Source organism: Bos mutus, chromosome 2, assembly GCF_027580195.1.
Source record: "Bos mutus isolate GX-2022 chromosome 2, NWIPB_WYAK_1.1, whole genome shotgun sequence".
Taxonomy (NCBI): Eukaryota; Metazoa; Chordata; class Mammalia; order Artiodactyla; family Bovidae; genus Bos; species Bos mutus.
In genome coordinates this window covers 96,087,977-96,102,184 of record NC_091618.1, presented here as the reverse complement: position 1 = coordinate 96,102,184, position 14,208 = coordinate 96,087,977, and the positions used below count along the sequence as shown (strand labels likewise).

At 42.7% G+C, this 14,208-nt stretch overlaps 1 protein-coding gene across 3 annotated transcripts in view; it reads right to left on the bottom strand.

The window, feature by feature from the left end:
* GPD2 (glycerol-3-phosphate dehydrogenase 2) overlaps positions 1-13,823 on the bottom strand; it is a 150,640-nt gene extending 136,817 nt beyond the window's left edge. The window contains exon 1 of one of the 3 annotated variants that reach the window (XM_070357248.1): positions 13,799-13,823. The gene's annotated coding sequence lies outside the window, so the exon portion shown is untranslated. Of the gene's footprint in view, positions 1-13,107; positions 13,280-13,798 lie in introns of those variants that run through there. The other 2 variants (XM_070357258.1, XM_070357243.1) reach the window with 2 other exon arrangements.
* Positions 13,824-14,208: the final 385 nt, after the last annotated feature.

The window sequence follows — 14,208 nt, the reverse complement described above, 5'->3', positions numbered from 1 at the left end:
CAGGGATGGCTGTACTGCTGCTAAAATACCAAAACACCCCTGAACCAGGTGATAACTAGCCCCTTTCCTGGGAACTTCCTTTGATTAAGTGACTAAAAAGTTAATGTCCAGGTTCACAGAAGGCTCCCAGGACTCCTGCCCAGGCTAAAGATCTGTACCTGCAGTACCCATTCCATTTTAGTTGTAAATACTTTAAGTTAGACTCCTGCTTCCATTCTGCAAATCTCCCAGCCAGAAGATCTAGTGTCTCCCCATTTATCTTCCAATTTCTCCTCAATCCTCTCTCAAATCCTCTCTCGATTCTCTCTTACCTGTTTTGAAGTTCATGTCATTAGACTTACCACCCTTCATCCCTCCTTGCTGCCATCTACCCATCTACTGCTGTTTCTTTTCATTCGCTGATTACGTAAGCACCTGGCTCTTTCCCCTCCCAAGCTCCTGTCTTCATGTCTTCTGTCTCCCATATATACAAGGAGGTCCCAGTTCCTAAAGCTCTTCACCTCTGAGAGTGTTCTCTTTTACCTTGCCTCAGCCACCTGCTCTCATTGTCATAACCTTTCATTTTAGCATCATTATTACTTGCACCAGCTCTGAGACTTCAGCTTCCAGCATCTTACATGTGAACACCTCTTTTTCCAGCTTATCTACTCTGGTATTTCCATTCCAACATCTTCTTGGCATTACCTGGTTTTCCAATCCATTGGCAATTTCCACTACAAAGTTACATACTCTCTTCCTTTTCTGTCCAGCTTATGGTCAAGGTCCATCATTGTACACTTTCCCTTGAAAGTACCCTTAACTCCCTTGCTCCTCTCTTTCTGCTTCTAACTTACCAGGCAAATCCTCAAGTTGATTAAGCCCAACTATCTGCCTGCTCCACACCTCTACCCAAACAGCTAAAGAAACTGCCTGGAGAAAAAAAACTTCATCTACAACTAGCTCAGTTACATTTGTGGCTACAGGTCTCTAATGGGCAATACATATTGACCAGCAATCCTATTATTTCATTTCCTAGGATGTTTCAAAATAGCCATTTCACATCAGCTCTTTTCCCACCACATCCTCATCACACATCATTGGGAAAGTGGAGCCCATGAGGTAAGAACTTCATCTTCCCACCACTCAAACAGACCTCTCAGCCTCTCTATGCATTCTCTCTGCAGAGCTTCCTTCCTTTTTCATCCTTTCCTGAATGAAATGTCCCTGATCCTAGTGAAAACCAATCTCTTCACTTGTCCCTAAATCTCCCTTCCTGTCTCTTCAAGAATTATACTCCAGCAGGTATCCACTGCCTGCCTTCATTAGTATCACTCTCGCCTGCCTTCATTAGTTTTTCCTCTCTAGTTAATCATTCTATTAATATCATTGCCTCTCTACTTAAACTCATCCTATTACTCTCTGGTTCTAAGAAGCCCTGCCTTAGTCAGTAACTCCTTCCAGGAACTTTTCCATTGCTCTGCTTTTCTTCATGACACAATTACTTGAAAGAGTTGTCTCTATGCACTGTCTCTACTTTCACAACTCAATCCTATAAACTTTTGAAAAACATTTTAACCACTCCTTTTAAAAACACTTTGAACTTTTTTTTTTGCTTTGGGACTTCCCTGTGGCACCAGACTCAGTAGTTGCGGGACATGGGCTTAGTCACCCCGCTGCATGTGGGATCTTAGTTCCCCAACCAGGGATGGAACTCACGTCCCCTGCATTGGGAGGTGGATTTTAACCTCTGTACCACCAGCAATGTCCTTAAGTTTAAGGATACCACACTCTCCTGGTTTCCCTCATATCCACTGGCAACTCCTTCTCTTTCACATAATACAGTATTCCAATGGCCCTATTCTCTACCTGCACACTCTTCACAGGTAATTCCATCCAGCATCAAATACAGCCTATACGTAAATAACTTTTTGCTCCTCATCTTCAGCCAAAACCCCTCCTACTACTACTACTAAGTCGCTTCAGTCGCGTCCAACTCTGTGTGACCTCACAGATGGCAGCCCACCAGGCTCCGCTGTCCCTGGGATTCTCCAGGCAAACACACTGGAGTGGGTTGCCATTTCCTTCTCCAATTCATGAAAGTGAAAAGTGAAAGTGAAGTCGCTCAGTCGTGTCCGACTCTTCGAGACCCCAAGGGCTGCAGCCCACCAGGCTCCTCTGTCCATGGGATTTTCCAGGCAAGAGTACTGGAGTGGGGTGCCACTGCCTTCTCCAAACCCCTCCTAGAATCTCCAGATTCCATTTATCTGATTGTCTAACTGACATCTCCAGAGGAATGTCTAAGAAACATCTCAAATTTAACACAGCCAAAACAGAACATCTTACCGCTTCCTTCAAGTACACAAATTGCTTCTCTCCCAAATCTCCCCTTCTTGGTTTTATGGTCCAATAGCTCAGTTTAAAAATGTAAGCTTTTGTCTTGATTCCCGTTTCCTCTCTCCAGATAATTAATCTGTCAGAAAGTTCAGTCAACTAACTCAACTGCAAAGACAAGTCCTAAATCCATGCACTTCTTTCCATCTTTAACACATGCTTGTCTATACAACTGTAATCCCTTAGTTAGGCTACTAAAATAGTCTCTTAATTAGAGTACCGCTTCTAATCTTCCCTCTCCCACCTACCACAATCCAATCCACTTTGTGCACCCAGGTCAGTCTTGGATAGCACCCATGCTCAGTGGGAACAGTAACACCTACAAGAGACAAAGTTGGTTCTTGGGGGATGAGGGGAGGCAAAGAAAAGTCTTACATGAGTGTTGTCCTCCAAAGCTCAACTTTGACCAACAAAATCTTATTTTTTAATATTTAAGGAATATACCCTTGCTGGAGAAGGAATTGGCAACCCACTCCAGTACTCTTGACTCTTGCCTGGAGAATTCCGCAGACAGAGGAGCCTGGTGGGTTGCTGTCTATGGGGTTGCACAGAGTCGGACACTACTGAAGCGACTTTGCGGCAGCAGCAGCAGCAGCAGCAGCAGAGAAAAATTAATTTAAAATTTTAATTAATTAACTTCAACTTAATTTTGCTTCTTGGAATGATATAATGGAAAAAAAAAAGTTGAGAGACACTGTTTTATAGCAAAACCATATTTCATTTACCAGTACATAATCCTCCAATGGGTTGTACAACCTTAGAACGAAATCTAAATATTTTATCTCGGCTTGTACAGCTCTATAAGATCTGACCCTTGCCTACTTTTTAAAGCTTCTCTTGGACACTATGGTAGGTTGAATTTGTTGTTGTTTAGTTGCTAAGTCATGTCCAACTCTCTTGTGACTCCATGGACCGTAGCCCACCAGGCTCCTCTGTCCATGGGATTTCCCAGGCAAGAATACTGGAGTGGGTTGCCATCTTCTTCTCCATGGGATCTTCCCAACCCAGGAATTGAACCTGCTTCTCCTGCATTGGCAGGGGAGCCACCAGAGAAGGCCCTATTGGCATGGAAAGGATGTCACATCCTAAATCCTGGTACCGATGAGTTATCTTACATAACAACAACAACAACAAAAAGACTATGCAAATGTGATTAAATAAAGGCTCTTAAGTGGGGAGATTATCCTGAATTATCAGAGTGGGCCCCAAATGCAATCCCATATATCCTTATAAGAGGGAAGCCGAGGGAGATTTGAAAGGCAGTATGACCACAGAGGTGAAGACAATGCTGGGAGCCACGAGCAGCTGAAAGAAGCAATGAACAGCTTCTCCCTTAGCACCTCAGAAGGGAGCATAGTAACTGGACTTCTGGCCTCCTGAACTATGACAGCACACATTTCTCTTGTTTTAAGCCACCAAGTTTGTGGTAATATGTTTAACAGCCACAGGAAACTAATACATATACTAATATGTATTAGTATATGTAACTAATAATAAACTAATACCTCTCCCTCTCACTAAGTTTTGGCTATATTTACCTTCTCCTGCCCATCAGATTCATCAAGAATACAATTAGGGTTTTGGCACCGGCTGTCTCCTCTGCCTGGAATGCTTAGCTCATCTCTATACAAGTCAGCTTCTGCTCACTCAGGGCCGGGCTCAAATGTCAGCTCCTCAGAGGCCTTCCCAAACCATCCAAATTCAAAATAATAATATAGCTTCCATCAGTTCATATGTCTCATCTTTATTTAATCATTATTATTTCTTTCCTCTACCCGCTAGAATGTTGTTGGGGCTCAGGACAGGCCATCCCCAGAACATATAAAATGGCATATCGATTATTTTGGATTCAAGTTACTTAAGAAATGGTGAATGCAAGAGGGACAGTCTAACTCTCCCTTTTGTCTCTCTAAAAAATAAATAAATAAATCTCATGAGGGATTTATTTCTTGCTTTCAGGAAAGGTACACTCCTTACATCTAGAGGGAGGACACCCTTTTGGACAGAGATAGGAATTTGGGCAGAAATTCCTATGTGAATAAACCTTGTTACTTCTTTAGTACTACCTCAGGCCCAAACGTTTAGGTTCCTGACTAATGGAGCATCAAAACCTAAATTTTTTGCCCTGCTGATTTCTCACAAATGTATTGTTTCTTTGTCTAAAAAGTATAAAAGCTGCCTGCTTTGGCCACTTCTTAGGTCCCATTTCAATGAGACCTCTGTATGCACAAATTAAAATTTATCTCCTGTTAATATCTTATGTCAATTTTATTATTAGTCCAGCCACAAGAACTCTAGAGATGCAAACTCTACCAGAGAAGAGACTGTATCTGTTTTGTATACCAGTATACTTTTAATTTGTAGAAAAATGCCTGGCACATGGTAGGTGACTGATAACGAATGAGTTAGTGATATAGATGGGAGAAAGGATAGTGGCGCTCTTCAATGAGAGGATAAATAGCATGAGAGAAGAGTGGTGAAGAGGAATTATCAATCTTGTCTGGACTGTGGGACATCCAAGTGAAATCTCTATAGTCTGAACCCAGGGAAGAGGTCTGGTTGGGGATGCTGACTTGAAATGATCGAAAGCAAATATACAGATGTACTCGATAGTACAGAGAAAATCTACAATAAGAAGACAGTGAACTAAGAACAGACCCTGGGAACTACAACATATCAAGCAGAAGGACCTGCAAAGAGACCCATAAGGACTAGTCCAAACAGAGAACCAAGTGTCATGGTAGCCTAGTGAAAGTTCTGTTTCACAAAAGAGGAAATCAGCAGAATCACAAATGTTTCAAACAATAAGATCCATGTATTTGCCAGTCAGGAAGACAACAGTAATTGTAAAAAGAACAGATTCCTCTGAGGTACAGCCAAATTTTCAATGGTTGTGGGGTGGATGGAAAATAAGGATATAGAAAAACAACATAAAACACTTTCAGGAAGCGTAGCTTGAAAGGAGAGAAAGAGCACAAGCAAGAGAGGAGGGCAGATCAGAGGAACGAATAAGTTGGGATTTTGGTCTTTTTACTACTGTGATGGGAGAATCCTGAACATTCTTGTAAATATTTAGAATGCAGGTAAGGGACTTCCCTGGAGGTCCAGTGGTCAAGACACTGTGCTGCCAGTGCAGAGACCATGGGTTCAATCCCTGGTCAGGGAACTAAGATCCCGCATGCTCCTCGGCATGGCCAAAATTAGAAAAAATAACAATAATAATAACAATACAAAATAAAATAAAAGGCAAGTGAACACAGAGAAATTTCACAGAGTAAGCTAGCTGAAGAAATGGGGGATCCAGAACATTGGGGAAAGCATAAACTCTGGAAAACTCTAAGTTGGTTGTTAATGATAGAATTAATGGATTCAGATATAGGGAAGATGTGGAAAGGAGGACAAAATTTTAAGAGTGGATGTGATATCTCTGCATTCTCAGTATAACAGGAGGCAAGGACACTGTAATGGAGACAGCTAACTTTTTACCAAAAAAAAATCTTTTTACCACAGTCTCTTCCTCTCCCAGCCAGACTACACTTGCCAGTCTCTTTCGTTCATAAGTGTGACTGTGCACCTAATTTCTGGCTGATGCTACGTGAGTGGAACTGTTATCTTCATTTCAAGACTAACTATTTAGAGAGTGAATAGGCTTCTTCTCTTTTAGAGAAGCTGAAGACAGTTGAAAACACAGCCCTAAGGGACAGCAGAATCACAAAATGAAAGGGTCCAGGGTGCCTGAGTCACCAATTAGAGGAAAGTCATCCACCAACCAAGAACATGACATGATTGAGAAATAAACGTCTGCTGTGTCTGTGCTTTTATCTATTTTCAGATCTGTCAGAACGGTTTAGTCTGTTCTAACCACTAACGATCATCTTCTGGTAAGGAAATCCACAGTGGGGTAAGAGGCTTAAAGAAAATAGAAAATATGGGAAGTTTGGGAAAATTATGGGGGAAAACCATAAAAGGAGCTGTCTAGAAACAGGTAAAGATAAGAGAACTGCCCTGTGGCTAAAACTGGAGAACATAAATTTGTGGGTGCCTCCAGTTTGCACGACTGTGTTCATTTTCCTAAGAGCATTTTACAAGCCCAGGCATACAAGCAGAAAAAGCAGACTGATATCAAGTTGCAGGTTGTTTCCACAGCCATTAAGACTAAAAAGTATTTTAATAATGTCCCTGATGCTGGGAAGGACTGAGCACAGGAGGAGAAGGGGACAACAGAGGATGCAATGCTTGGATGGCATCACCAATTCAATGGACACAAGTCTGAACAAACTCCAGGAGATAGTGAAGGATAGGGGAAGCCTGGTGTGCTGTGGTCCATGGGGTCGCAAAGAGTCAGACACAACTTAGGAACTGAACAACAACATCACGGTTCCCAGAAGACAAGTCAAAAGGAATATTGTCTCAGGAAGACATACTGTGCTATGCATTCAATGTCTGAACAAGTTTAGCATCACTGGCGGAAACTGTTGAACCACAACATCAACTATTAGGAAGTACAAAAGGCAAAGTTCAATGAGTCGAGGAGGGGAATCCAAGGTAGCAAAAAAGCAGGAAATATATTACAGAAATGTAAGTGGGACTATCTCGAATCTATTATTTTCTTTACACAGTTTTCAAGGGAGTTTCTGTCCGATCAGAACTTGGCTGTGGCTTTGAGTGAGTCACTTAGGTTCTTTGGAACTCAGTTTCCTCATTGATGTAACAGAGTTCACTGCTGATGTATTAAATAATGTGTGCAAAGTGCTTAGCCTAGGGCCTAGAAAAGGGTGGTTGCTCCAAATGATACTTAACATTACCATTACTATTTATTATCAGTAATAAAAAGACAGGGTTGGGTTAGATCTTTAACCCTCTTCCTATGTTAAAATTCTGTGAATCTATATTTTTTTAGATAAATATCACAGTTCCTTGGATAGAGGAAAGACTAAGACAATGAAAGAGCGAAGTGAAAAGATATCTATTTTAACAGATCCTATGCGCACAAGCCAGGAGGGAGATACAGGGAATGTAGTATCCTCCCACTATGAATGCTACATCTGAAAAGGCTGAAAGGACATTCCAAACTCCGGGAAGTAAGATGAACAGTTAAACCAGGTCCAGTGGAGAACAGAGCCCATGTGTTCTCCCCTTGGAAGACATGACAAGAGAAATAAAAATACCTCTCTCTTTTATGGTTTTAAATTCATATAGTTCTATCACCTTATTTTACAGAGGAAGATACTGACAGGAGCAGAGAACAACCAAAGCCACAGGTAGGTGGCTATAATATGACTTCAGGGATGCAGAGAACTAAACATCACCGCTCAAAACTCCTTCTACCTATCCTACATAAATGGTTTCAAAGTTTTGTTCCCTTAGAATCCAGAGACTTTGGAAATAGTGACAAGCAAATTTTTATCAATCGGCTTCCCTGGTAAAGTGGTAAAGAACCCGCCTGCCAATATAGAAGATGCAGGTTCGATCCCTGAGTTGGGAAGATCCCCTGGAGAAGGGAATGGCAACCCACTCCAGAATTCTCCCCTGGAGAATTCCCATGGACAGAGGAGCTTGGTAGGCTACAGTCCATGGGGTCACAAAGTCGGACATGACTTAGCAACTAGAAACAACAATTTTATCAATCTTCTTGTTATAAATTAAATTTCTGGACTCTTTCTTAAAAGAGACTGGATTAGTTGGGCAGGTGGAGAAGAAGGGAGAAGTTAGTGAAGAGAAAGGAGTCCTAAGGGCTCTGACAAAGGTGACTCTTCAGTGGTTAGTATATGACCTTCCCATTTGCAGATTCCTCCACTGATGTTCTTCACAGATTGCTTTTATAACTTTGGTTCAAAACTTTGGTTCAGCAATTTCCCTTTCCTGCTCCTAAAACTAAAATCCTTTAGATACAAAAACTGCCAAAATGTGTAAAGAGGATGCCTGAGAAAAAGCTAAAGATTCCATTAAACTCATTAGCTGAAATGTATCTGCCTGTGTGTCACCTGCTGTCCAATCACACCCCACTCATATCTATCACTTACTCTTGGTAATTAAGGGATGAGTGAATTACGAGTCAATCACTAATTCAACAACTATTTACTAGGTGTCCCCCAGTAAAGGTGTCCCATTTCCAAATACACGCAGGGACTTGGGTTGGGCACGTGAGGGCTATAAAATTGTGTAGGATCCAGCCCTTGCTCTGCAAGACCTTCTGCATGAAAGGAAGTGATGCATGTTTTCAAATAATCACCATACACAGGAGTAAAGGAGACATTTAAGAGTGGCATTAAAAGAGTAGTTGAAGGGGTTAGGACATGTACAAAGCACTTCTGGCTGGGGCAGGGAAGGAAAGCGTCACAAACTGGTAGCCTTTGGTTAGAACATTCAAGAACTGCTAGGATTTCAAATAGGTGAAGTGGAAGGAAGAGCAATAGCATTAGGGGCAGTACTAAGATTAAAACACATCTAGGGAATTCCGCATTGTTTCACAGAGAAGAGAGGAGAACTTTAATAATGGGGCAAGACTGGAAAGGGCCATGAATTCAAAGACAAATATTTAGAATTGAATGCAATAGAGCAAAGTGACCCACGGAAGTGTGGAGCAAGCAGTGACATGATCAAAGCAGTTTGGTTATTATCAGAGTGACACAAAACTTCCTTTCTTTCTTCAGTAGAAACAAAAGGAAAATAACTTTTGAGAACCTAGTACTCTGAGCCACACTGTTTTTATCACTTTCCAAATACATTTAGAAGTTTATTGTGTTTTATTGAAACGCATAAAATCCTAATGAAAAATTTCCTAAAATGTTTACCTTGAACATCAACTTCTGTTCCTATTGTGAATAACCAACCAGACTTAGCCATCACTGGTGCATATAAGGCAAAGTGATACTGCTTTCTAAGCATGTGTCACCCACACTCATACCCATAGGCCATGTCATTTGACAGTAGTAGCTTCCAGAAATCTCATTTTCAGAAACAGTTTATCTGTTATAATTCATGGGGTTTGAAGCATATAGGTGGATAATCAAATATGGAATTCCACAGAAGACATATCACTATTTAAAGAATATGAGGCTAGAAACATCTAAATGAAACAGTTGTTGCTCATCCATTAATAGTCTGACTGTTACAGAATAAAGTACATTAGTAATCACTTCATTTTGTCAGAAAAAAGTAAAAGATAGCCCCAAGTAATTAAGTTTTGTTAACATATTTTGCCATAATAAATTTTTACTTAGGAGAACAACAATTTAATTAATTTTTCCCAGTAATTTTAGCAAACTAACAGAACCAGAACTTGATCTAATTAAAATCAGAAACCATGTTTTGTCTGTTGCATGAATCAGAAATCTTATTTTGAAAGAATCAACATAAAATTTTCAACTGAAAAATGGAAAACAAGAATACAGAAATGAGGTAGGAAGAAATATTTAACCCAAAGAACTAGTAAGAACTGCCAGCAAAAGAGGAAAATTTTGGAAAACAAGAAAAAAGAAACACATTCATGTCAGGACACAAAATTAGAGTTCTGGACAAACTCTGACCACAATCATCTTTAGGTATTCAAACCATCTGCTCCTCATTCTTCCTTTTCCTAAAATGCTCCTGAGACCAATATCTGGTCAGGTAATACAGGAAGAGGTCTGAAGTTATTAGAGATTTCCTGGCTTTTAGCCATACTGGCCTTTGCCTCTCTCACTTGGAATTGAATCTGATCATCTCTCCCTCCTACATTTCTTTCTCCCATCATGTCAACAACTATAAAACAAGGAAATACACAACATGCCATTTATTACATTCTGCTTTCTCTATAAAACAACTTCCAAGTTTCCTTCTTAACTCTAGGTGATGAGCCCTGATGGAACTTCTGAGTATTTTAAAGAGTATCTAAACCCACTTTCATTACACCATCTTAGTTCCATTCCATCCCTCCTTATTTCCCAAAATAACAATCTAAAATCAGCCAGTGTGGGAGTCCCAAACTTAATGACTAATAATTTTCCCAAAAACTTCAGATGAAAATGATATCCTATTGTACACAACTGAATAGAGTAACAGAAAGGCCATTTGACATTTTTTTTTTTTTTTTTAAGCAAGCATGTTAGAAGTGGCAAGAATGAAGACTTCTAATTTTTAACTTGAATCCTGGGCTTTAAAACTTCAGAGACACGGTGAAAAGTATCATGTAGTTCACATACAGAATGTAGGTTTCCATATGCTTTTCCATAGAAAGTTTATTTTTGAAAGCATATATTGTGCTGGTTTTTTAATACACTGAAGTACAAAATAGCAAACATTCTTAAAACAAAGATGATCTGCTGTAACCTTCAAGAAACTCTAAGTCTCTTTGTTGCTGAAGTGACATTCTCTTCACCACAAAACGGTCTCCAACTACTTGAGCCCATGTCAACCTCTCCCTCCATAACCGCAACAGTTACAGCCAACATTCTACCATGGGGTATGGACTAGGCAAGATCTTATGTTGGTCTCTAACTGTTCGGCGTTTGTATGTTTTACCTTGTTGAATGAGTTCTCACCTTCTCAAAATCAGGATGACCATACTTTTTCTTTACCTAGGACTTGTAATGCTACACAAAGCTACAGAAAATTTCATTTAAGAAGTCAAGCTTTACAGATATTCAATTTCTAATGCTCTTACTAAAATGCTATTTATGCACTTAGGACAACCTAGTGAGTCTGGCTGTTGACAAGAAGAAAGAATAAAGTTTTGGAAAACCTGAGCTGAAATTTTATCACATTAAAAATATAAAGAGGAGAAATTAGATAATAATCTGGAAACTGCTTCCCTTTTGTCATAACCATAGCTGCCATTAACCTCCCCTTCCCCCCACCTCTATCAGACACACCAAATTTATGTGGGAAAAGCCTAGATAATTCATTCACAACATTTAAGAGCTAAATTATCCAACTAACTGTATTTTTTACCCAAGTGATCCTCTTTTGAATATAAAAAAGTAAAATATGTAAGAAAGAAGAAAGCAGTATTTTGAAGTCTACTAACTAACAGGAATATCAGCAGTGATTTTACCTGTATGATATCACATATTTCTACATTTTGTCAGCGAGACAACTGAGGCTCAGTGAAGTTGAATAGTTTACCTAAGGCCAAAATGTCTGGGGTTTTTCTCCCCTACTATATCCAGCTAGAGTTTGTCCCACAGTTCAATCATTCAATGAGAAAATATTTATTGAGCCTTTATCATAAGCTAGTCATCACTCTAGGTATTAGAAATACAAAGGTGTGTGAGACAGACCAAGCCCTCTCATAGAACTTACATTCTAGTGATGAAAGCGGAAAACTTATACCCAAACAGGATAATCTGAGAATTATAATTGTTGATCTTTCTTATGTACAATAATAGTCAAATATTCTAAATACTTACAGGATTAAATAGTTACAAAAACAAAGCGGGGGGGGGGGGACACTGACCACTGGTAATACTGTGGCCCGCTCGTCAATTACTGAGCTAAACCACTGCATCTTTTAATAAATCAGGAGAGAGAAGGAAGCAGAGTATTTAAACTGCTCACAATGTCCTTTGAAAATAAAGTGACTCTGTGAGATATAAGAATGGGCAGCTCCAACAGTGCTGGTTCTCAAACCCCAAATTCCATCTTTATCCATTATTACTAAGGTACGGATGCATTATTTGAAGAGTTGATTTGGAAATATCAAGGGAGTGCTGTAATTTGACATAATCCCCCTATGAGAAACACAGGAGGGTTTCGACATCCTCATCATAAGACTCCCCATCACTATACATGATACCCCTTGAGCAATGACATCCAGCACTCAGTCCCAGTCCGTGGCCAGCAAGAACTGTGGCACTCATACACTATGGAATGGTCAGCAGTTCTCAGGAAGTGCCCAGCCCCAATGTGGTGGTTCCCCTTACCCTCCACCCTTCAAAACGAACTTCACTTCTATTAAATTTGGGAACATATGCAAAATTCTAAGTTTTGTTTTTAGCAATGAGAACTCAGTGGAACTCTCCCATCACCCACCTATTCATACAAGGATAAAAGTCGACCAAATTACTATTCCTATAGCTGCCCCTACCCCCTCCCATGATATTTATAGTGTTGTATAATGTGGATTGACCCCTGTCACTAAGATATAGTGAGAATTTGCGTTTGTAAATTACTTCGGAACTCCTGAGGACAGTTCCTGGAGCGAAGGCTCCTTTTCAGAAGGTGGAAGTCAGTCTAGAGACCAAGAGCTAAGATCAGCACTTCATTCACAGGGCTATACCTTCCTGCCAAAGCACCCTGCAAATCTATTTTTACTCGCAAGTTACTACGTGGGGAGTGGGGGCTGTTTCAAGTTCATCAGTGTAAACCTGTTTCCTCCGAGAACTGTCACACACCAGCAGCTAAGATCTCAAAGTAGCCTCAGTTCCCTTCTAGAATCTCTACCTCTCTTGCTTGAGAGAGGAGCAATGGATCTTTTTATCAGACGAGCGGCATCCACAAACTAAAAGTTTGCAGCAAACTTTCAATAAGATACCAACCCTCACCCAAAAGTCCTACCACTTGCCACCCTCCAAAATGTATATAGGTAAACCCCATAGGAACGAGCCCACGTTCTGTCGGTAGGGGAAAATTTTAAATCTTTCCCCAGATTCCGCCACCCACCCCAACACCGACTCCATCGGGTCAGAGAGGGACCACTCCCCGCTATAACCGGGGGCGGGGGTGGGAGTCGGGGGGGGTCTCCCAGGAAGCACACACCTGAGATTGATCCTCTCGCACGAGGAAAGAGAGGGCAGGAGCAAGGGTTCCTCCGGCCGGGGCGGAGTCTCTGCCTCCCCCGAATCAGAGTCTCGGCCCAGGTACTCGCGGCGAGGCGCGCCGGGATGTCACCCCCGGCCAGGCAGGCCGAGTGTAACCCGACGCGCCCAGCGCCGCCGCGCCCCCGCCTCCCGAGCAACTTGCTCCTCCCGCTCCCCGCCCCGAGGGCCGCCCCGGCGCCTCGGCCGCCACATCCAGCGGTAGACCTCACTCTGGCCCAGCAGGGAAATACGGAAGTGGAGGCGGGGGACCCTGCCGTGAAAGAGATGGGGTGGGGGGGAGGGGTACCGGGGGTGGGGAGCGGGGAAGCGTTGCGAACCAGCAGGCAGAGAACGATCAAGGTCTCCGCCTCCCAGTGAACGTGACTAGACGGGGACTCGGGGGACGCAGGGCCAGCCAGATAGGGCCGCGGCGCTGCGGATCCCTGGCCCTGGCCCCAAGCTGCGGGTTCTACCCTACGTCCTCGCCTGGCCACACTCCAGACCTTCGGGCCAACCTCGGCTGGGCTAGGCCCGGAGAAGACGGTGGAGGTGTCCGATTTCCTCTGCCCTCCCCCTTGCGGGTCGCTCTCTCCACCTGCCTGGGAGACAGGAGACACTCGTCCGCCTGCACGCCGGCGGGGCTGGCATACCTGATTTCTTGTTTCCGGCCTGAAACTGGCTTCCCCTACTCGGCAGGCAGGCTTCCTTGGGCCTAGAGACGCGTCTGGGAGGCTGTAGGACCCCTGGGAGCGGCCGACAGAGCCCAAAGCCTTGCCCCGGCTCCCCCCACCCCAACCCCCGACCCGGGTGCTCTGGAGGCGCGCCCGGCCTCCTGACCCCTGCCTGAATGTCTGCGAGGAGACCTGCAGGGAAGACCAAGTCCAAGCATCGGGGGGTGGGATGCTGAGCACCCGCTCCTCTGGCCCAGCCTCCTACAGGTGGGGGGAGGGGAGAGCCCGGGCAGCAGAGCAGCAGGCTTCCCGGCTGCACCCCCAAACCCGACCTTGCCCACTGAGCATGCCCAGCTCACTTGCTGCAATTGCAAGGGCTAGACGAGGCC